The sequence below is a fragment of the Dendrobates tinctorius genome, unplaced genomic scaffold (genome assembly GCF_039654945.1).
Source record: "Dendrobates tinctorius isolate UK_male_01 unplaced genomic scaffold, ASM3965494v1 ptg000028l, whole genome shotgun sequence".
NCBI classification, from domain to species: Eukaryota; Metazoa; Chordata; class Amphibia; order Anura; family Dendrobatidae; genus Dendrobates; species Dendrobates tinctorius.
Window position 1 is genome coordinate 45,999,801 of NW_027361696.1, and position 25,648 is coordinate 46,025,448.

Below are 25,648 nucleotides of genomic sequence, written 5' to 3' on the forward strand. Positions count from 1 at the left end.
AGGCATAGGAAGAAAAGAAAAACATCCCCGGATTCAGAAGAATGGCGGCATTTACGCTAGTTAAAAAAAATTACACACGTATAGCATGTCCAGAAGTCCCCTTTAATTTTTTTTTAATGAGAAATTGTGCTTGTTGGAAAATTGTGCGTGCAGATCATACGATACCGCCAAGAAATTAGAGGTAACAAGGTCTCACAATGATTTGTTCATAAAGTAATGGACTTCCATTCTTCACATTGTCGAGAAAAGCTGGTAATGAATGAAGCTCCATCAAAGGATTTGTCTCTTCTTTGGAAACTTTTTGGAGGTGGCAAGGAGTTAATCCAGCCTGTTGTCATGGCAGCCATCTTGAATTAACCCATGCGTAAAGCGTGTCCACCATAATCCCTTCTCAAAATGGCTTCTCAGGGACCCGCTTTTGCTCATTTAGATTCCTAGATGGAAGCAGATTCTGCGAACAGCCAGGATTAAACAGGAGACTGAGCGCGCGATGAGGGCAACGCGTCTTACAGCTGCGGCAGAATCGGAGAACTTCTGAGAACATTCACATTACGGCATATCACCCGCTGGGCAGGAAGCTCATATCATTATCGGCCCAGGCTGCCATTCAGTTTTGATGGTGGGGGGGAACGAATAGTTGACAGGAAGTGGGTGGAAAGGACGGGCCGAATTTCCACCCTTTATCAGTCGATAACACTGACATGTTAAACCTGTCTATACGGGATGACAATGTCCAGAGGTGAAAGGAAAAAGGGTCTTGTAAAAGTCAACTCCGGTGACTTGCAAAATAACCCAAAATGTCGTGGACAAAAGTTCAGTTAAATATTCTGGGAAAAGTGTCAACCAGTATGGCAGCTTTCCCAGAAATAGGTAGACCTAAAGGGGTATCCCCAAAATTCCCAGAAAGACCATAAGATGGATATCATCGATCGCTAGAGGTCCGACTGATGGGTGGGCCAAACAGAGGCCCTACTTGGCACTATTAGAGCAGGTACTATTAGGATATGTTCACGTAACGTTTTTATGCCCTGAAAAATGCCTGAAAAAAAGCTTAAAAAAAAAAAAAGCTCATAATACGCTTTCTATTTTTTTCCGTTCAGTTCTGACTTTAGTGCAGGGTTTCCAAAACCACCAAGCGGTAAAAAGAGGTCGTCCTTCAAAGCATTTTCCACCAATAAGCCTCTCCATAATTTGCAATAGAAGCGAATGGAAGCCTAAAAAAATAAAATAAAAAAACCCTTTTTGGAGTGTTTTGTATGAGTTTTCACATAAAAAAAAGCTAGCAGTTTATTATGGTAATTAATTAATGGATTTTGAGAAAATGTGAAAAAGCACCCCTCCCCCCAAAAAAAAATAAAAATAAGAAGCTAAGATAAACCTTAACAGAAAATGACTAACACATTTGCAGCTTAAAAAATTGTCGTTTTTTTGACCGTCGGGAAAAAAAAATCTAGTGTAAACCTACCCCGCATATGCAGTTTTTTTTTGAAGAGTGCTGTGTCGGCACCAAAGAACTACTGAAAAATTAAAAAAAAAAAAAAAGCTTGAAATTTTAGTCTTTTAAGCTTTATTTCCCACTTTAGATTTCGAAAAAACACCTGGTGGGAAACAAAAAGGCACATGACACTTTATTGAAGCTGCTCCTGATGTAGTCCATCCCATACTAGATACCGCCCAAACTGAAGGCTGCAAAAAAAAAAGAAAACATTAGGAAAAAACTCAAAGGGGTATGTGCGCACGGAATCTTTTTTGCAGAGTTTTCGTAGCAGAAACTCGGAATTAACTCAATGTTTTTGAAGAGTTTTGCATTTTTGAACAGGATCTTGGAGCGTTGTGACTTTTCAAAAAGTTGCAGAACTTTTTTGCACAAATGTACTCCAGTCTCCCCCCCGCAATCCCGAAGTCAGTGATATTTACGTACAGTTCTAAAATTTTTGTGCAAATTTTAGAGGAACACGTGGACTTCTTTTCGCGCTGAATAAAGTTCCCCCCAAAAATAATGTTTTAAATAAATAAAGCAGTTTGGGATTTTGCTAAAAATTTTTGATCCTGAAAAGTGACTTAAAAAAAAATATAAATTTTGATTGGGGCGCTCTGGTATTTTTGGCGGGATTTTTTGCGACCGTTTTGACAAGGGCACTGTCATTGGGATTGTGCGGCTTCTTTTCTTTATTTTTTATAGGCTGTTACGGCACTATTCTGTGGATATCGTACGGTATATTTTCTGCATAGAAAAACAATAAGGCCGGGATCACACGTGCGAGAAACATGGAGGTCTCGCATGTTAATATCCGGCACTGCCGCCGGCACTCGGGAGCGGAGCGTGCGGCTGCATAGCAATACATGGAGCCGCACGCTCCGCTCCTGAGTGCCGGCGGCAGTGACGGGTATTAACATGCGAGACCTCCGTGTTTCTCGCATGTGTGAGCCCGGCCTAAGGGTTATCCTCTAGAATAGTGGGAAGCTGTTGTGAAACTACAACTCCCTGCATGTCCTGACTGCCGTTGTCGGCACGTGATGGGTTCTGGTCCACGATACGATGGCTGATGATATGGCGAGCGATCCATGAGGCTGATTCCCGTAAGCTGCGAGCCGAGGTCTCCACTTCTTACGGCGCTGCGTAGCCATAATGATGATTTAGCCCCGGATAAGTAAAGTGCATTCATCATATCGCTTAATGCATTTAGCTTTAATTCCCCGGCAGTCAAAGGGCCAGAAGTGCCCCGACCGATGTAATGAGGTCGCCGACGTGCTTTAGATTGAACTTCACTTGAACATATTATAGCCCTATTAGTCAGGCGGATATACTGGAGACGTGGCTCACCGGAAAGGATTCCTCCGAAACTGAGCGGAAAGTCTCCAAATCCTCCTGCAAAATTCAAAACTTCTCAAAAGAGTTTCTGCTCCTTTTCCTCTGAAGTTTCTGCTCCAAAATTTCCATAAAACAACTTTGTGTTTTCTACTCAGAAAACTCAGTAAAAAGGTTCCATGTGTGAAGACCTTTAAGCATTGTCCTCTGGCTCGGACTGGTCCACGGGAGAACAGGAGAATCCTCTGATGGGCCACAACCCTCTTATATGAGCAGTGCTTGAATCACCATCTTATTTATTTATCTACTTATTTATGTATCTACTTATTTATTTAACAATCTACCCAGTTTATTGCTACAGAAATTTGTGAGTGAGGATAAAGTCAGATTTGCAGTAGTTGAAAAGTGAGGCCCTGGGGTTGATGTTACTGGTGGGCCCTTGGCACCCCAGTCCGACACCAATTGTTCACATTGTTTTTTTGTTTTTTTTTCAATTAAACGTTCAAAAATGATGAAACTTCAGTTTTGGGAAGTTTTTTGATGAGTCTTTTTTTTAAAGAGGTTTTGAAACAGATTTAGGGATACGTTCACACTGATTTTTGGTCTTTACATGGAATTTGAAAATCTATGTGAAAAAAACCTCATACACTTTAAGAGTTTTTCTTTTTAAGCTTTTTCTTTCCTGAAACTTGTTTTTTGGCAGCCTTTTTATTTCCATATGTCAAATTTCAAGGAATCTGCCTAGAGGAAGTGACAAGTATGCAAGACATATGGCCAGCTTTAGCACCGGCACCCAACGAATGCCAGAACCCATGGCGTCTGGGGTCCCAGTTCTCTACACGGCGGATGAGTGTGCTAGGTACATGGAGCTGTACTCAACGTAAGCCTGCTCCACGTGGCACAGGTGCCGGCTGCGCTATACAGCTGAGTCGGAGGTAACAGTTTCACCAGTTAGATGTCAATCATGATCAACGCACAAAGAAGAAACTGGAAATGGGAGAACCCTTTCGTACCCTTCGGATCCCCCTATAGCCTATACTTGTGGTACAGCAGTCTTTATGGCGCTGTGGCCATTGGGCTGCACGTTCAGAAGTTGCACTTGGCCACGGGGAGGTTATACTGAGCGGCCATTCATTGGCAGGTTATGTATCCTCCTCTGAAGGCTGCAGATGGCTGCACATCCTGGGTTCTGTTGAAAACTCCCTAAATCTTTCACCTTCTAAGAATACATTTTCAGCATTCTTCAGAGCAGTGTAAATCATGTCCAGGGTAGGAAAAAATCGACAGGAAACACCTTGCACACAGTGGAGAAACAGAGGGTCCGGCCTACGAAATGTGCCTGCCCCTCATTACTATAAATCCATTAGATCATGTACATTGTACATGACAGTTATACAACAGGATCATACCACAATTCTGTTTCCAATGTGTCCACAGCAGAGCGGAGTAGAATGCTCAAACTAACGCATGTACACAGTGACTGCACCAGCAGAATAGTGAGTGCAGCTCTGGAGTATAATACAGGATGTAACTCAGGATCAGTACAGGATCAGTAGTGTAATGTATGTACACAGTGACTGCACCAGCAGAATAGTGAGTGCAGCTCTGGAGTATAATACAGGATGTAACTCTGGATCAGTAATGTAATGTATGTACACAGTGACTGCACCAGAAGAATAGCGAGTACAGCTCTGAGGTATAATACAGGATGTAACTCAGGATCAGTAATGTAATGTATGTACACAGTGACTGCACCAGCAGAATAGTGAGTGCAGCTCTGGAGTATAATACAGGATGTAACTCTGGATCAGTAATGTAATGTATGCACACAGTGACTGCACCAGAAGAATAGCGAGTACAGCTCTGAGGTATAATACAGGATGTAACTCAGGATCAGTAATGTAATGTATGTACACAGTGACTGCACCAGCAGAATAGTGAGTTCAGCTCTGGAGTATAATACAGGATGTAACTTAGGATCAGTACAGGATCAGTAATGTAATGTATGTACACAGTGACTGCACCAGCAGAATAGTGAGTACAGCTCTGGGGTATAATACAGGATGTAACTCAGGATCAGTAATGTATGTACACAGTGACTGCACCAGCAGAATAGTGAGTGCAGCTCTGGGGTATAATACAGGATGTAACTCAGGATCAGTAATGTAATGTATGTACACAGTGACTGCACCAGCAGAATAGAGAGTGCAGCTCTGCAGTATAAAACAGGATGTAACTCAGGATCAGTAATGTATGTACACAGTGACTGCACCAGCAGAATAGTGAGTGCAGCTCTGGAGTATAATACAGGATGTAACTCAGGATGAGTAATGTAATGTATGTACACAGTGACTGCACCAGCAGAATAGTGAGTTCAGCTCTGGAGTATAATACAGGATGTAACTCAGGATCAGTACAGGATCAGTAATGTAATGTATGTACACAGTGACTGCACCAGCAGAATAGTGAGTGCAGCTCTGGAGTATAATACAGGATGTAACTCAGGATCAGTACAGGATCAGTAATGTAATGTATGTACACAGTGACTGCACCAGCAGAATAGTGAGTGCAGCTCTGGAGTATAATACAGGATGTAACTCTGGATCAGTAATGTAATGTATGCACACAGTGACTGCACCAGAAGAATAGCGAGTACAGCTCTGAGGTATAATACAGGATGTAACTCAGGATCAGTAATGTAATGTATGTACACAGTGACTGCACCAGCAGAATAATGAGTACAGCTCTGGAGTATAATACAGGATGTAACTGAGGATCAGTAATGTAATGTATGTACACAGTGACTGCACCAGCAGAATAGTGAGTGCAGCTCTGGAGTATAATACAGGATGTAACTGAGGATCAGTAATGTATGTACACAGTGACTGCACCAGCAGAATAGTGAGTTCAGCTCTGGAGTATAATACAGGATGTAGCTCAGGATCAGTAATGTATGTACACAGTGACTGCACCAGCAGAATAGTGAGTGCAGCTCTGAAGTATAATACAGGATGTAACTCAGGATCAGTAATGTAATGTATGTACACAGTGACTGCACCAGCAGAATAGTGAGTGCAGATCTGGAGTATAATACAGGATCTAACTCAGGATCAGTAATGTAATGTATGTATGTACACAGTGACTGCACCAGCAGAATAGTGAGTGCAGCTCTGGAGTGTAATACAGGATGTAACTCAGGATCAGTAATGTAATGTATGTACACAGTGACTGCACCAGCAGAATAGTGAGTGCAGCTCTGGAGTATAATACAGGATGTAACTCAGGATCAGTACAGGATCTGTAATGTAATGTATGTACACAGTGACTGCACCAGCAGAATAGTGAGTGCAGCTCTGGGGTATAATACAGGATGTAGCTCAGGATCAGTAATGTATGTACACAGTGACTGCACCAGCAGAATAGTGAGTGCAGCTCTGAAGTATAATACAGGATGTAACTCAGGATCAGTAATGTAATGTATGTACACAGTGACTGCACCAGCAGAATAGTGAGTGCAGATCTGGAGTATAATACAGGATCTAACTCAGGATCAGTAATGTAATGTATGTATGTACACAGTGACTGCACCAGCAGAATAGTGAGTGCAGCTCTGGAGTGTAATACAGGATGTAACTCAGGATCAGTAATGTAATGTATGTACACAGTGACTGCACCAGCAGAATAGTGAGTGCAGCTCTGGAGTATAATACAGGATGTAACTCAGGATCAGTACAGGATCTGTAATGTAATGTATGTACACAGTGACTGCACCAGCAGAATAGTGAGTGCAGCTCTGGGGTATAATACAGGATGTAACTCAGGATCAGTAATGTAATGTATGTACACAGTGACTGCACCAGCAGAATAGTGAGTGCAGCTCTGGAGTATAATACAGGATGTAACTCAGGATCAGTACAGGATCTGTAATGTAATGTAATGTATGTACACAGTGACTGCACCAGCAGAATAGTGAGTGCAGCTCTGGGGTATAATACAGGATGTAACTCAGGATCAGTAATGTAATGTATGTACACAGTGACTGCACCAGCAGAATAGTGAGTGCAGCTCTGGAGTTTAATACAGGATGTAACTCAGGATCAGTAATGTAATGTATGTACACAGTGACTGCACCAGAAGAATAGTGAGTGCAGCTCTGGACTATAATACAGGATGTAACTCAGGATCAGTTTTGTAATGTATGTACACAGTGACTGCACCAGCAGAATAGTGAGTGCAGCTCTGGAGTTTAATACAGGATGTAACTCAGGATCAGTGATGTAATGTATGTACACAGTGACTGCACCAGAAGAATAGCTAGTGCAGCTCTGAGGTATAATACAGGATGTAACTCAGGATCAGTAATGTAATGTATGTACACAGTGACTGCACCAGCAGAATAGTGAGTACAGCTCTGGAATATAATACAGGATGTATCTCAGGATCAGTAATGTAATGTATGTACACAGTGACTGCACCAGCAGAATAGTGAGTGCAGCTCTGGAGTATAATACAGGATGTAACTGAGGATCAGTAATGTATGTACACAGTGACTGCACCAGCAGAATAGTGAGTGCAGCTCTGGAGTATAATACAGGCTGTAACTCTGGATCAGTAATGTAATGTATGTACACAGTGACTGCACCAGCAGAATAGTGAGTGCAGCTCTGGAGTATAATACAAGATCTAACTCAGGATCAGTAATGTAATGTATGTACACAGTGACTGCACCAGCAGAATAGTGAGTGCAGCTCTGGAGTATAATGCAAGATGTAACTCAGGATCAGTACAGGATCAGTAATGTAATATATGTACACAGTGACTGCACCATTAGAATAGTGAGTGCCGCTCTGGGATATAATACAGGATGTAACTCAGGATCAGTTATGTATGTACACAGTGATTGCACCAGAAGAATAGTGAATGCAGCTCTGGAGTATAATACAGGATGTAACTGAGGATCAGTAAAGTATGTACACAGTGACTGCACCAGCATAATAGTGAGTGCAGCTCTGGAGTGTAATACAGGATTTAACTCAGTATCATCAGTACAGGATCAGGAATGTAATGTATGTACACAGTGACTGCACCAGCAGAATAGTGAGTGCAGCTCTGGATTATAATACAGGATGTAACTCAGGATCAGTAATGTAATGTATGTATACAGTGACTGCACCAGAAAAATAGTGAGTGCAGCTCTGGAGTATAATACAGGATGTAACTCAGGATCAGTAATGTAATGTATTACACAGTGACTGCACAAGAAGAATAGCGAGTGCAGCTCTGTAGTATAATACAGGATGTAACTCAGGATCAGTAATGTAATGTATGTACACAGTGAGTGCACCAGCAGAATAGTGAGTGCAGCTCTGGAGTATAATACAGGATGTAACTCAGGATCACTACAGGAGAAGTAATGTATGCACACAGTGACTGCACCAACAGAATAGTGAGTGCAGCTCTGGAGTATAATACAGGATGTAACTCAGGATCAGTAATGTAATGTATGTACACAGTGACTGCACCAGCAGAATAGTGAGTGCAGCTCTGGAGTATAATACAGGATGTAACTCAGGATCAGTACAGGATCAGTAATGTAATGTATGTACACAGTGACTGCACCAGCAGAATAGTGAGTGCAGCTCTGGGGTATAATACAGGATGTAACTCAGGATCAGTAATGTAATGTATGTACACAGTGACTGCACCAGCAGAATAGTGAGTACAGCTCTGGAGTATAATACAGGATGTAACTCAGGATCAGTACAGGATCAGTAATGTAATGTATGTACACAGTGACTGCACCAGCAGAATAGTGAGTGCAGCTCTGGAGTATAATACAGGATGTAACTCAGGATCAGTACAGGATCTGTAATGTAATGTATGTACACAGTGACTGCACCAGCAGAATAGTGAGTGCAGCTCTGGAGTATAACACAGGATGTAACTCTGGATCAGTGATGTAATGTATGTACACAGTGACTGCACAAGAAGAATAGCGAGTGCAGCTCTGTAGTATAATACAGGATGTAACTCAGGATCAGTAATGTAATGTATGTACACAGTGAGTGCACCAGCAGAATAGTGAGTGCAGCTCTGGAGTATAATACAGGATGTAACTCAGGATCACTACAGGAGAAGTAATGTATGCACACAGTGACTGCACCAACAGAATAGTGAGTGCAGCTCTGGGGTATAATACAGGATGTAACTCAGGATCAGTACAGGATCAGTAATGTAATGTATGTACACAGTGAATCCACCAGCAGAATAGTGAGTGCAGCTCTGGAGTACAATACAGGATGTAACTCAGGATCAGTAATGTAATGTATGTACACAGTGACTGCACCAGCAGAATAGTGAGTGCAGCTCTGGGATATACTGTAATACAGGATGTAACTCAGGATCAGTAATTTAATGTATGTACACAGTGATTGCACCAGGAGAATAGTGAATGCAGCTCTGGAGTATAATACAGGATGTAACTGAGGATCAGTAATGTATGTACACAGTGACTGCAGCAGCAGAATAGTGAGTGCAGCTCTGGAGTATGATACAGGATATAACTCAGGATCATCAGTACAGGATCAGTAATGTAATGTATGTACACAGTGACTGCACCAGCAGAATAATGAGTGCAGCTCTGGAGTATAATACAGGATGTAACTCAGGATCAGTAATGTAATGTATGTACACAGTGACTGCAGCAGAAGAATAGTGAGTGCAGCTCTGGAGTATGATACAGGATATAACTCAGGATCATCAGTACAGGATCAGTAATGTAATGTATGTACACAGTGACTGCACCAGCAGAATAGTAAGTGCAGCTCTGGAAGGTAAAAAAAGAAAATTTTTTCAGCTCACCCCAAAGAAGACAGCTATAAGTCCGATCGGTGCACGGAATGTGGAAACAGGATCCCTCTGCAGCAAAGCGTAATATGGAAAAAAATTCCAGCATCCAGATCAGTAATTAGATTAAAAAATTTTTTATTCCTTTATTCCAAAATTTAAAAAAATCATAAGATTCTCCATCATGATAAGAGACGCATCAGGACGTGTAGTTGGACGCGTTTTGGACAAAAAAACAGTCCTTATTCTAAGACAACCAGTCTTAGAATAAGGACTGGTTTTTTGTCCGAAACGCGTCCAACTACACGTCCTGATGCGTCTCTTATCATGATGGAGAATCTTATGATTTTTTTAAATTTTGGAATTAAAGAATAAAAAATTATTTAATCTAATTACTGATCTGGATGCTGGAATTATTTTCCATATTAAGTGCAGCTCTGGAGTATAATACAGGATGTAACTCAGGATCAGTAATGTAATGTATGTACACATTGACTGCACCAGCAGAATAGTAAGTGCAGCTCTGGAGTATAATACAGGATGTAACTCAGGATCAGTAATGGAATGTATGTACACAGTGACTGCACCAGCAGAATAGTAAGTGCAGCTCTGGAGTATAATACAGGATGTGACTCAGGATCAGTAATGTAATGTATGTACACAGTGACTGCACCAGCAGAATAGTGAGTGCAGCTCTGGAGTATAATACAGGATGTAACTCAGGATCAGTAATGTAATGTATGTACACATTGACTGCACCAGCAGAATAGTAAGTGCAGCTCTGGAGTATAATACAGGATGTAACTCAGGATCAGTAATGGAATGTATGTACACAGTGACTGCACCAGCAGAATAGTAAGTGCAGCTCTGGAGTATAATACAGGATGTGACTCAGGATCAGTAATGTAATGTATGTACACAGTGACTGCACCAGCAGAATAGTGAGTGCAGCTCTGGAGTATAATACAGGATGTAACTCAGGATCAGTAATGTAATGTATGTACACATTGACTGCACCAGCAGAATAGTAAGTGCAGCTCTGGAGTATAATACAGGATGTAACTCAGGATCAGTAATGGAATGTATGTACACAGTGACTGCACCAGCAGAATAGTAAGTGCAGCTCTGGAGTATAATACAGGATGTAACTCAGGATCAGTACAGGATCAGTAATGTAATGTATGTACACAGTGACTGCACCAGCAGAATAGTGAGTGCAGCTCTGGAGTATAATACAGGATGTAACTCAGGATCAGTACAGGATCAGTAATGTATGTACACAGTGACTGCACCAGCAGAATAGTGAGTGCAGCTCTGGAGTATAATACAGGATGTAACTCAGGATCAGTAATGTAATGTATGTACACAGTGACTGCACCAGCAGAATAGTAAGTGCAGCTCTGGAGTATAATACAGGATGTAACTCAGGATCAGTAATGGAATGTATGTACACAGTGACTGCACCAGCAGAATAGTAAGTGCAGCTCTGGAGTATAATACAGGATGTGACTCAGGATCACTATTGTGCTGCATGTACACAGTGACGTATTTTCTTTTCTTTTGTTTAGAAATAGAAGATAATACTCTGCACTTGCCCAGAACTCACAAATGTCTTGTACTGGAGCTTCCCTCCTTGCTATGAGGTAGGTAACATTATCATAATTGCTATTATTATTATTATAGCAGCATTTATTCCATAGCGCTTTTCATGTGACGTGTGCCTTATATCCTATGTGAGGGCTGCAGTGGTGCTTCTCCTGTATTTCCATCTTTGTCCCTGGCACTGTATGGCTATGGCATGTAGAGGTGACGTCCTGGTAGTCCGGACTATGAAGTGTTTGGACTGTTAGTACGGTAAATTGTGGACGGTGAAGTTAGACTTTTTGCTATGGTGGTTGGTGGTTCGGCTACTGGACACTTTCCCCCCTGAAGATCATGATAGCTGAGCTCACTCATGGCTGAGTCTGGTCAGCATCAGCCCTGCTCTTAGGGTAACACAACCTGCAATTATGGTGCAAATATGTTCCTATTTGGCTGGTAAAAGTGGATATTGAGGCTCAGATGCTGCCCCCGATCTCTACATGGGATGGACGGCTGAAACCTAACAGTAGACGCCATTTGGTAACACTGAATTAAAAGATGCGGGCGCGTATATTTGAGGGGTGGTGAGAAAAGTTGTCTCATTTCCTATGGAGCATCCGTAAGATCATATAGAAAAGTGTAATACTTCATTTCTCCAGTGGAGGCACTGTAGGAAACTTGAACATTTGCGGTGTCACATGCGATCGTTGATTCACAGCAGCGGACATGTTTATATCCAGAGCCTATAATGACCTCTCCTACTCGCCCCGCGGCGGCTTCTAACAATGTATCACTCTATATTCCAGGTCCCTACAAGGGAAAGGAATCAATGTAACATCCGATAATAACGTATGGACTTGATAGTTCATATGAGTCAGTGCAATATCTGTTCAATGTCTTGAATTGACCTGAAATCCCTAAGGCTATGTGCACACGGTGCGGATTCTGCTGCGGATTTGTAGCGTTTCTGGCCCTGTGGGTCCGCAGCAGATTTAGGTGCGTTGTACAGTACCATTGTTTTCAATGGTAAACTGAAAAACGCTGTGCACATGCTGCGGATTTTTCCGCGCGGATTTGCTGCGGGTTACAATCCGCAGCATGTCAATTCTTTGTGCGGAATTCACTGTGGTTTCACACCTTCTCCATTGTAGAGGTGTGAAACCGCAGGGGAAAACCGCAGGATAATCCGCAGGTAAACCGCAGGTCTTTTTCAGATGCGGATTTTTCAAAATCCGCAGCTCTAGAAATTACGTGTGCACATAGCCTAAGGGAGAGAAGACCACTGGTAACTAGTCATAATCTGATCACAGCTGATTGTGATCTCACAGTACAGGTGTAATGCACACAGTGATGTCACAGTACAGGGATAATGCAAACAGTGATGTCACGGTGAGGGAATAATGCACACAGTAATGTCACAGTACAGGGATAATTCACACAGTGATGTCACAGTACAGGGATAATGCACACAGGGATGTCACGGTGCAGGAATAATGCACACAGTGATGTCACCGTACAGGGATAATGCACACAGTGATGTCACAGTACAGGGATAATACACACAGTAATGTCACAGTATAGGGATAATGCACACAGTAACGTCACAGTGTAGGGACAATGCACACAGTTATGTCACAGTACAGGGATAATGCACACAGTAATGTCACAGTACAGGGATAATGCCCACAGTGATGTAACAGTATAAGAATAATGCACACAGTAATGTGACAGTACAGGGATAATGCACACAGTGGTGTCACAGTACAGGGATAATACACACAGTGATGTCATAGTATAGGGATAATGCACACAGTCATGTCACAGTATAAAGATAATGCACATAGTGATGTCACAGTACAAGGATAATGCACAGTGATGTCACAGTACAGGGATAATGCACACAGTGATGTCACAGTGTAGGGACAATGCAAACAGTAATGTCACAGTATAGGGATAATGCACACAGTGATGTCACAGTACAGGGATAATGCACACAGTGATGTCACAGTACAGGGATAATAATACACACAGTAATGTCACAGTATAGGGATAATGCATACAGTGGTATCACAGTACAGGGATAATACACACAGTGGTGTCAGTATAGGGATAATGCACACAGTGATGTCACAGTACAAGGATAATGCACAGTGATGTCACAGTACAGGGATAATGCACACAGTGATGTCACAGTACATTGATAGTTTACACAGTGGTGAACAGTACAGTGATAATGCACACAGTAATGTCACAGTGTAGGGACAATTCAAACAGTAATGTCACAGTATAGGGATAATGGACACAGTGATGTCACAGTATAGGGATAATGCACACAGTGATGTCACAGTACAGGGATAATGCACACAGTGATGTCACAGTACAGGGATAATAATACACACAGTAATGTCACAGTATAGGGATAATGCATACAGTGGTATCACAGTACAGGGATAATACACACAGTGGTGTCAGTATAGGGATAATGCACACAGTGATGTCACAGTACAAGGATAATGCACAGTGATGTCACAGTACAGGGATAATGCACACAGTGATGTCACAGTACATTGATAGTTTACACAGTGGTGAACAGTACAGTGATAATGCACACAGTAATGTCACAGTGTAGGGACAATTCAAACAGTAATGTCACAGTATAGGGATAATGGACACAGTGATGTCACAGTACAGGGATAATGCACACAGTGATGTCACAGTACAGGGATAATGCACACAGTAATGTCACAGTACAGGGATAATACACACAGTAATGTCACAGTATAGGGATAATGCACACAGTGGTGTCACAGTACAGGGATAATACACACAGTAATGTCACAGTATAGGGATAATGCACACAGTGGTGAACAGTACAGTGATAATGCACACAGTAATGTCACAGTGTAGGGACAATTCAAACAGTAATGTCACAGTATAGGGATAATGCACACAGTGATGTCACAGTACAGAGATAATGCACACAGTAATGTCACAGTACAGGGATAATACACACAGTAATGTCACAGTATAGGGATAATGCACACAGTGGTGTCACAGTACAAGGATAATGCACACAGTGCACATTGGTGTCACAGGACAGGGATAATGCACACAGCAATGTCACAGTATAGGGATAATGCACACAGTGGTGTCACAGTACAAGGATAATGCACACAGTGCACATTGGTGTCACAGGACAAGGATAATGCACACAGCAATGTCACAGTATAGGGATAATGCACACAGTGGTGTCACAGTACAAGGATAATGCACACAGTGCACAGTGATATCACAGCATAGGGATAATGCGCACAGTAATGTCACAGGACAGGGATAATGCACACAGTAATGTCACAGTATAGGGATAATGCACACAGTAATGGCAAAGTGCAGGGATAATGCCACAAGTGCCGCCCCTTTCCATTGCCCACACTCATTACTCACTACACTTATGTGTGACAGGAGGGGGTCCCCCGTAGCTATTGGGCCTCACAGCAGCTGCTTCCTGCGCTTCTTTTTTAGTCATGGTCATTAGGGTATGTGTCAGTGATGGTGACCGTCATTGTCGTTCGGGAGGAATGCCATGTGGGCAGAGGTTTTTCTCACCCCCCTATTTCTGCATTGTGTCACACAAAGAGGGTATGCTGCCAGTCCCCGGGGGTCTCTATATCCAGCAGAACCATGCAGATAGATAGGACAGGCTGAGCAGGTTAAAGGTGACTTCCTAGCTGATGTGGTAGAGGAGGCTTCAGCTGCTGTCTGCTCAGCCCCTCTGACCTCTGCTTGCCTTTTGACCTTGTCTGCAGTCCCAGACTGTCTGCAGCTGGGATGTTGTCACCTTTGACCCTAGTCCGTCTCAATAACAAACCTCCCCCACAACCCCTACCCCAGCTTGTGACCCTTCCCCCACCAACTAAAAGCGTGCTTTGCTTCCAGATGCCTTTATACTGCCATCTCACTGCCAGCCTGTGTACAGGGCACAAATCTGGAAATACCCGCTGCCGGGAAGTTTGGCCTGTGCTTAGAGGGGTTTTCCAAGTAACGAATTGAAAAGTTCAATTTTATTTGTATTTCAATTCTTCACTGTTTTTGTGTTTTCTGTTAGTGAATGGAAACCTAGACATAGCCAATTCCTACAGCTACTGACCTAATTCACTGTACATGCTTTGTTTGAGCTGGAAATCATCAGGGTGAGTTTCTGAAAGTGAATTTAAAGTGTAACAGTCGCTTTAATTTGCTTATTTCAGAAATCAATAGTGCACATGAGAATAAGCAACTTTGTAATATATCTTACTAAAGAAATATGCTTCTTTTCTGTCTTGGACTGATCTTTCTCTATCAAACCAGAGAGAATACTGAGACAGGAGATAACTGTTACTTTTAATAAAGTTCTATGGAAAGGGGAGGGGCTAGAGGCAAGTTTGAAGTTTAAACTGTAACTGTCATTTCAACAGAGTACCTGTCTTTGCCTCTAGCTCCTCCTTCTTCCTCCTTCCCCTCCCTCCTCCTTAGAACTTCAAATAGCAACTGTCATCTCCTATCTCAGTAATGTATAAATCTGTATTCACTGCAAAACTTTATCCGTGAACTGAGAGTGAACAATCAGTCCAGGAGGAGAAAGAAGCAGTTTTCTCTGATAAGATATATTACCAAGTTTCATTTTTACACATGTACTACTGATTTCTGTTAAAAAATTTAAAACGGCATTCACCCTTTAAGGAACGAAGGATTCCGTTTAGTTACAGTAAGCAGCAGCTTTAAAATAAAAAAAAGCGCATATAGTAATAAAATCATAGCAGGTGGTTCACATTTCTCTCAACATTAACATCTTTATTTACCGTTCACTTTTAGCCCCGCCCTTAGTCTTCAAGGGGTGGGGCCCATTTTATGCATATTTTGTCTTGCCCACTTTGCAACTCATTTTACAATATAGTTGAGGGGTATGACTGCACCAGGAACTCTTCCACTCAGGACAAAGGAGAAAAGCTGTGTGACAAAATGTGAAAACTGATAATGGCGGTCATATTGTTTCAATTGACATTTTTGGCCAGAATATGCCCTGATGACCCATCAGGCACAGGGAATATGGAGTGACCATATATGCTAGAGCCATTATTGGAACAGGTCTTTGATGGCAAATCTGGTGGAGATGCTTATAAGGCTGATTTAAGAATAGGGGCCATATTATCAATGAAAAGGGCAAATACGGACCAGAAAATGGCCATGCACATTTCATGACCCATGGGGAACAGAGAACATAGAGGTGGCCATATACGCAAGAGCTACTATTAGAACAGGTATTCCTTGGTAACCTCTGGTGAAGACACTATCAGACTGATTTAAAAATAGTAAACATATTACCAATGAAAAAGGCAAATATGGGCCAGAAAATGCCAATGTACACTTCATGACCCATTGGGAACAGAGAACATGGGGTGACCATATACGCGAGAGCCTTTATTGGAACAGGTCTTCCTTGATGACGACCTCTGGTGGAGACATTGTCAGACTGATTTAAGAATAGGAACCATGTTACTAATGAAAAGGGCAAATACGGGCTGGAAAATTTGCATGTACACTTCATCACTCAACAGGAATAGGGAACAAGGAGTGACTATATACACTAGAGCTGTTATTAGAACATGTCTTCCTTGACAACCTTTGGTGGAGACACTATCAGACTGATTTAAGAACAGGGATCAATGAAAATGGCAAATACAGGGAAAAAAATGGCCATATACACTTCATGACTCATTGGGGACAGAGAACATGGAGTGACCATATACGCTAGAGCCGTTATTGAAACAGGTCTTCCTTGACGATGACCTCTGGTGGAGACATTGTCAGACTGCGTTAAGAACAGGGACCCTATTACCAATGAAAAGGGCAAATATAGGCCAGAAAATGCCCATGTAAACTTCATGACCCATTGGGGCAAGGGAATATGGAGTGACCATATACGCTAAAGCTCTTTTTAGAATGGGTCTACCTGACGGTGACCTCTGGTGGAGACTCTGTCAGACTGATTTAAGAAGAGGGACCATATTTCCAATGATAAGGGCAAATACAGGTTATGTGACCCCTCTGCCTTTGCTAATTGGCTAATAAAGCTTATAAAAAGGACAGGAGAGGCACGAAAATGGCGTCCTTATGGAATGTTTACATATGATGTGATTATGTTGCGCCTCAGGGCCTGACTATGTCAGAAAAGACAGGGACTTCAGCCAAGCAGCGAAATGTGTGCATTTGTGGACAGATATAGCAGAGCCAAACTTGTCAGTTGGCACAACCCGCATCAGAACATAAATCTGCCACATTGAACGGTTAACTTGCCACCTCGGCTCTGCTGCATCCTTTTCAGTAGCTTCTCTCCGGTTCGATCGTTTCACTTTAGTCATTCTGCTGTTTTTTTGGTGAGGCCTAGCAGACAGTATTGCGCAGAGCCGGGCACGACAACGGCTCCCTACAGCTGCTCCCATGCTGCAGTTGGAGAGGTGCCACCATTTTGTACGGCTTCGGAGTCAGGGAGCTCTGAAATGGCGTCCGCCTGGCACGGCCCGTAGAAGGCTGGGCTAGCGAACAGCTTTTTTTTCTTTTTCTATTTTTTTTTTACGAAAAAAGGCCCGCCGCCCTGTCGGACCTGTCTACTGACAAACGCAGGCAGGTTTCTGTGGTTACAAGAGGGAAAGGGGAGCGAAAAGAAGACGAGAAAATCAGAAAAAGAGAGAGAGACAGGGAGCCGACTGGCACAGGCAGGAAAGGAGTGGCAGAGCGGGCGACGCTAAAAGGGTGAGCGAACCAGAGGAGACGGCAGCTTCTCCAAGGCGGCAATTAAACAGAAGGAGGAAAGATACAGAACCAGTGAATGGAGACTAAGCCACAATAGCTGCGCAAGGTGCACAGGATTTTGCAGTGTTTAACCATTTAAAAGCTGCCGGGTCCATGAAAATGGCTAAAAAAAAAAGACTAATCTGATCAGTTATGTGCATTATACGGGTATACACAGCAATTCTGCTCTACAGATGTAGCAGAGCTGAGCCGCTCACAGCAGATACATTGGTGCCTGCACATATTCAGCTCCAAAGTGCAATGTGCCAGGGATCGAGCCGCTCTGTCAGCTGTAGGGCAAAATGGCACCAAACAACCCAATACAACCAGTGATGAGGCAGACAAAACATGTCCGACTACTGGTCAGTACAGGAGCAGATGAGCCGTGTGTCGGTGAGTTGTCAGGATGGACTAAAGAAGAATGACCAAAACAACTCTGCTGCACTGCTACCTGTATAGAAAGTAATCAGACCCTTTAAATTTTTCACTCTTTGTTTCATTGCAGCTATTTGGTAGATTCAAAAAAGTTCATTTTTTTCTCATTAATGTACACTCTGCACCCCATCTTGACTGAAAAAACAGAAATGTAGAAATGTTTGCAAGTTTATTAAAATAGAAAAACTGAAATATCACATGGTCATAAGTATTCAGACCCTTTGCTCAGTATTGAGTAGAAGCACCCTTTTGAGCTAGTACAGCCATGACTCTTCTTGAGAATGATGCAACAAGTTTTTCACCCCTGGATTTGGGGATCCTCTGCCATTCTTCCTTGTAGATCCTCTCCAGTTCCGTCAGGTTGGATAGTGAACGTTGCTGGACAGCCATTTTCAGGTCTCGCCAGAGATGCTCAATTGGGTATGAGTCAGGGCTCTGGCTGGGCCAGTCAAGAATGGTCACAGAGTTGTTCTGAAGCCACTCCTTTGTTATTTTAGCTGTATGCTTAGGGTCATTGTCTTGTTGGAAGGTGAACCTTCGGCCAAGGCTGAGGTCCAGAGCACTCTGGAAGAGGTTTTCATCCAGGATATGTCTGTACTTGGCCACATTCATGTTTCCATCAAATGCAACCAGTCATCCTGTCCCTGCAGCTGAAAAACACTCCCATAGCATGATGCTGCCACCACCATGTTTCACTGTTGGGATTGCATTGGGCAGGTAATGAGCAGTGACTGGTTTTCTCCACACATACCGCTTAGAATCATCACCAAAAAGTTCTATCTTCATATCATCAGACCAGAGAATCTTATTTCTATTATCTTCATGTGTTTTTTTACAAGACTCTATGTTGGTTTTCATATGTCTGGCACTGAGGAGAGGCTTCCATTTGGCCACTCTGCCATAAAGGCCACACTGGTGGAGGGCTGCAGTGATAGGAGAAAGTTCCACAAAAGTCAACTATCTCCCTACTGCATCTGTGGAGCTCAGCCACAGTGATATTGGGTGTGGAGAAACGGGGTCAGTGGATGCTCTCGTCCGCTGGCCCGTCTGCCTTTAGCAAGACTGCATGTACCAGGACTCATACCACTGAACGCCTGCACTCTCTCCCCGTGGGCAGAACACTACACAGAGCATGCAGGGTTAGGGTAAAATAGTGTTGCAATACTTTATTGAACTAAAACACCCAATAGCAAACAAAACAATCCCAGCAATTACCCCAAGATTGTGCACATTACAGGGTCTCACCCTTCCGCTGACTCACCTCTGCTGTAATCCTGAAGAGTGACACCAACCAGAAGAAAAAGTCTTTTATACCCGAGGCATGTGATCTATTTTTAGATTTACCCAGTGTCCTTCAGTGCACTCTCACAGCCTTTCCCTATCTACTTTTGAAGTCAACAAACTGGTTCCAGAATATAATGCACAATTAGCATATCAGCAGACATTAATAGTCAAAGATAAAAACACATTATGATAAATGGTATATCAGCTTGCAAGTCACTGTTACAGACTTTAATAAATTATAGCCCTGTTACACACAACGATGTCCCAGCGATCCCACCAACGATCCGACATGGATGGGATTGCTGGGACATAGTTAGGCTGATCGCTGGTGAGCTGTCACATAGACAGACCCACCAGCGATCAGGACCAGCGAGCAAGCTGGTATCTAGGGTAAACAGCGGGTAACTAAGAGCCGCGCGGCTGTCACGGGGGCTAAGTTCAACTAAGGCTGAAAGACCCGGGGCCCCTGTGGTGTCCCTTTACTAGGGGAAACCCTGTCTGACCCTCAACCCAGGGTTTTTGCTGAAGGTGCAAATGCCTGAGCCTCCGACCTTTCCTTATCTCCTGCTCAGCCCTGCACTTAACCCTCCACCCTCCACCCAGTGAGAAGTCACCACCAAAGCTCCCACACAAATAATGACAGACAGGGAGAACTTAAACTGCACTGCGCCGCACACACACAGGAATAAACAGTAATGTGAACAGGGCACAACTAAACACAAATATGGGAAGGAGAAAGGATAACGACGGATCATACGACACCAGATATGAATCTCTCTCTCTTGAACACCTCCACTCCAGACCGGAACCACTTGGTATGAAACACAAGCTATAATCGGCGACGCCCATAGGCCAGCATGACTATTTAAAGACCGTGGGCGTGACTAACCATCCAACCTGGTCTCCAGCAGGATTAACCCCCGAGAGCCTGAAGATCAGGCCGGCGCCACTGAGGCTATAGTGGCTGGAGGTGGAACTACCTCTGCCTGCCGGATGCTGTGGTGTGAACAGCGTCCGACATGACAGCGGCTCTTAGTTACCCACTGTTTACCCTACATACCAGCGTGCAGCGTCGCAGATTGTTGGCTTCTCGCTGCCACACGCAGCGATGCATGCTGGCCAACGGGAGACCGACGATCAAAAAATGGCCCAGGACGATCCTGCATGATCACCGATACCCGGCGGGGGGGGGGGGGGGGGTGGCGGTCGCTGATGGATGTCACACACAGCGAGAGCCCTGGAGAGATCGCTGATGCGTCACAAAATCAGCGATCTCGCTAGCGATCTCGCTGTGTGTGACGGGGCCCTTACACAGTATGTTATACGGTATATCAGCTTGAAAGTCAATTCTTGGTTTGCAATAACATGTTTGTCTGGGAAATTAAGATAGAATCTGGTTTCTTCACATTGGGGATCTTCTTTACCTCTCTCATCAAGGCTCTTCTCCCACAATTGCTCATTTTGGCTTGACGGCCAGGTCTAGGAAGACTTCTGGTGGTTTCAAATCTCTTCCATTTAGGCCATATGCACACGTATGGAAATTCCACGGAAATTTCTGCGGGAATTCCAAAATTCCATTCCGCGGGAAATATGCGAGAAAACCGCATTTTAAATTCCCGCCTATTTCCCACGGAAAAACTAGCAATTTGCAAGCGTAATTAGCTTGCAAAATGCTAACATTTTCCAAGCGATCTGTAGCATTGCTTGGAAAACTGATTGACAGGTTGGTCACACTCGTCAAACATAGTGTTTGACGAGTTTGACCAACGTTTTACTATTGAGGCCGCCTATGCGGCTTCAGTAGTAAAAAGATCTAATGTTAAAAATAATAAAAAAAATAAAAAATTGTGTTTTTCTCACCTTTAGATGACCCACGCAGCGATCCCGATCATCGCGATGCACCCGGCAAGTCCCGTTCCCAGCGATAGCTTGCGACAATGACCTTTGATGACGTCGTGGTCTCGCGAGACCGCTATGGTGTCGCGAGACTGCGACGTCATCAAAGGTCATTGTTGCAAGGCATCGCTGGGAACGGGACCTGCCGGGAGCATCGCTGAGGCCTGGTGACGCTGCGAGGGACATCGGAAGGTGAGAATATGACGATTTTTTTATTTTAATACTATTTTTACAGGGATATGGTGCCCAGAGCCTGGAGGAGAACCTCCTCTCCTCCAGACCCTGGGTACCATCCGCAAATGATCTGCTTACTTTTCGCATGGTGGGCACAGCCACATGCGGAAATTAAGCAGAACAATGCATTCCTATGTGTGTGGATTTTCCCGCGATTCCGCACAAAGAATTAACATGCTGCGTATTTTTCCACAATGCAATTCCGCCGCGGAAAAATCCGCAGCATTAGCACAGCATGTGCGGAATCACATAGAATTGCATGGGATGCTGTTTTTTTGTGTTTTCGCGGCAAAATCGCGTGTTTAAAATTGCCGCGAAAATGCAAAAAAAACCTCCTACGTGTGAACACAGCCTAAAGGTTTATGGAGGCCACTGTGCTCTTAGGAACCTTGAGTACTGCAGAAATTCTTTTGTAGTCTTGGCCAGATCTGTGCCTTGCCACAATTCTGTCTCTGAGCTCCTTGGCCAGTTCCTTTGACCTCATGATTCTCATTTGGTCTGACATGCACTATGAGCTGTGTGGTCTTTTATAGACAGGTGTGTGCCTTTACAAATCAAGTCCTATTAGTTTAATTAAACACAGCTGGACTCCAATGAAGGAACAGAACCTTCTCAAGGAGGATCATAAGGAAATGGACAACATGGGACTTAAATATGAGTGTCTGAGCAAAAGGTCTGGATAATTATGGCCATGTGATATTTCAGTTTTTCTTCTTTAATAAATTTACAAAAATTTCTACATTTCTATTTTTTTTCAGTCAAGATGGGGTGCAGAGTGCACATTAATGAGAAAAAAATTAACTTTTTTGAATTTACCAAATGGCTGCGGTGAAAGAGTGAAAAATTTAAAGGGGTCTGAAAACTTTCCATACCCACTGTATACTACAGACCCCAGACCAGACCCCTCCTTCCTACACACCCCAATCCAGACTCCACCTTATTAAAGACCCCAGACCAGACACAACCTTACTACAGACTAGACATCTCTTTACTGCAGACCCCAGACCAGACTCATCCTTACTATAGACCCCAGACCAGACCCCTCATTAATATAGACCCCAGAACAGACTCCTCCATACTACAAACCTCAGACCAGACACATTTTTACTACAGACCCCAGATCAGACTCCTCTTTACTGCAGACCAGACACATTTTTACTACAGACCCCAGACTAGACTCCTCCTTAATACAGACCCCACACCAGACTCCTTAATACAGACCCTAGACCAGACTCCTCCTTACTACAGACCCCAGACCAGACTCCTCCTTACTACAGACCCCAGACCAGACTCCTCCTTACTACAGACCTCAGACCAGACTCCTTCTTACTACAGACCCCAGACCAGACTCCTCCTTACTACAGACCTCAGACCAGACTCCTCCTTACTACAGTCCCCAGACCAGACTCCTCCTTACTACAGACCCCAGACCAGACTCCTCCTTACTATAGACCCCAGAATCGACTCCTTCTTACTATAGACCCCAAACCAGACTCCTGATGTCTATAGTAAGGAGGTGTCTGGTCCTGGGTCTGTAGTAAGGAGGAGTCTGATTTGGGGGTCTTTAGTAAGTAAGAGTCTGGTTTGGGGTCTGTAGTAAGGAGGAGTCTTGTCTGCATTCTGTAGTATCTATAGTATGGAGACTAGACTCCTCCTAACTACATACCCCAAACCAAATTCCTCCTTACTACAGAACAAAGACCAGACACCTCCTTACTAAGACCCCAGATTAGACACTTCCTTACTGCAGACCCCAAACCAGACTCTTTCTTACTACAGACCTCAAACTAGACTCATGCTTACTACTGACCCCCAGACCAAACTCCTCCTTACTATAGATCCAGATCAAACTCCTCCTTACTATAGACCCCAGACAAGACTCCTCCTTACTACGGACCCTAGACCAGATTCCTCCTTATTACAGATCCCAGATTAGACTCCATCTTAATGCAGATACCAGACTTCACCTTAATACAGAATGCAGACCAGACTCCATCATACTGCAGATACCAGATGCATCCTTGCTATTGAATTTAAACCTGACTACTCCCTAATACAGACTCCTAATTTTCACCGACTTCTGACGAGGCTCTTCCTTACAACAGCTGACACTCCTTCTGTCATCAATCCACCTCTGCATCTGCTCTACGTGACGTCTCAGCACACAGGGTGCGATGATGTCAATAGAGCGCGTCTTCAGTGCTGAGCAGTACAGAGGGTCAAAAGACGCTGCAAATACCTGAGTAGTGAGAGAACGGGGAGATGTATTTGTTTATTTTAATGTGGAATCCATTTTACTATATGGAGTACTATATGGGACCCATAATATATGGAGGACTATATGGGACCCATAATGTATGGATGAATATATTGGACCTGAAATAATGTATGGAGGACTATATGGGACCCATAATAATGTATGAAGGACTATGTGAGACCCATAATACGGTATGGAGGACTACATGGAACCCATAATACTGTATGGAGGACAATATGAGACTCATAATACTGTATAGACTACTATATGGGACCCATAATACTGTATGAGGGACTATATTGTACGCATAATAATGTATGTAGGACTATATTTCACCCATAATAATGTATAGAGGAATATATGGGACCCATAATACTGTATGGAGGACTATATGGGACCAATAATACTGTATGGAGGACTATATGGGACCCATAATACTATATGGAGGACTATATGGGACCCATAATACTGTATGGAGGACTATATGAGACCCATAATAATGCATAGAGGACTATATGGGACCCATAATAATGTATGAAGTACTAAATGGAACCCATAATACTGTATGGAGGTCTATATGGAACCCTTAATACGGTATGGACTACTGTATGGGACCCATAGTAATGTATGGAGGACTATATTGAACCGATAATTCTGTATGGAGGACTATATTTGACCCATAATACTGTATGGAGGACTACATGGGGCCCATTATACTGTACAGAAGACTATATGGGACCCATAATAATGTACGGATGACTATATGAGACCCATAATAATGTATGGAGGACTATACGGGACCCATTATACTGTATGGAGGACTATATGGAACCCTTAATACTGTATGGAGGACTATATTTGACCCCTAATACTGTATGGAGGACTATATGGGACCCATAATACTGTATGGAGGACTATATGGGACCCATAAGAATGTATGGAGCTCTAAATGGAATCCATAATACCATATGGAGGACTATATGGTGCCCATAATACTGTATAGAGGACTATATTTGACCCATAATACTGTATGGAGGACTGTATGGGAACCATAATACTGTATGGAGGACTATATGGGACCCATAATAATGTATGGAGGACTATATGGGACCCATATTAATGTATAGAGGACTACATGGGACCCAAGATAATGTATGGAGGACTATATGGAACCCACTAATACTGTATGGAGGACTATATGAGACTCACAATACTGTATGGAGTATGGAACCCTTAATGCTGTATGGAGGAATATATGGGTCCCATAAGACTGTATGGAGAGCTATATGAGGCCAATAATACTGTACGGAGGATTATATGAGACTCATAATAATTTATGGAGGACTATAGTGCACCCATAATAATATACGGAAGACTAAAGTGCACCCATAATAATGTATGGAGGAATATATGGGACCCATAATACTGTATGGCGGACTATATGGGTCTCAATGCTGTATGGTGGACTATATAGGACC

At 43.2% G+C, this 25,648-nt stretch overlaps 1 long non-coding RNA gene across 1 annotated transcript in view; it reads left to right on the top strand.

Annotated features, from left to right (window-relative positions):
* Window positions 1-25,648, top strand: part of LOC141085343 (uncharacterized) — a 198,964-nt gene that overhangs the window by 54,636 nt on the left and 118,680 nt on the right. Inside the window, exon 3 of the long non-coding RNA XR_012231278.1 lies at window positions 11,224-11,298. This is a non-coding gene — a long non-coding RNA (uncharacterized lncRNA). The remainder of the gene's footprint in view (window positions 1-11,223; window positions 11,299-25,648) is intronic.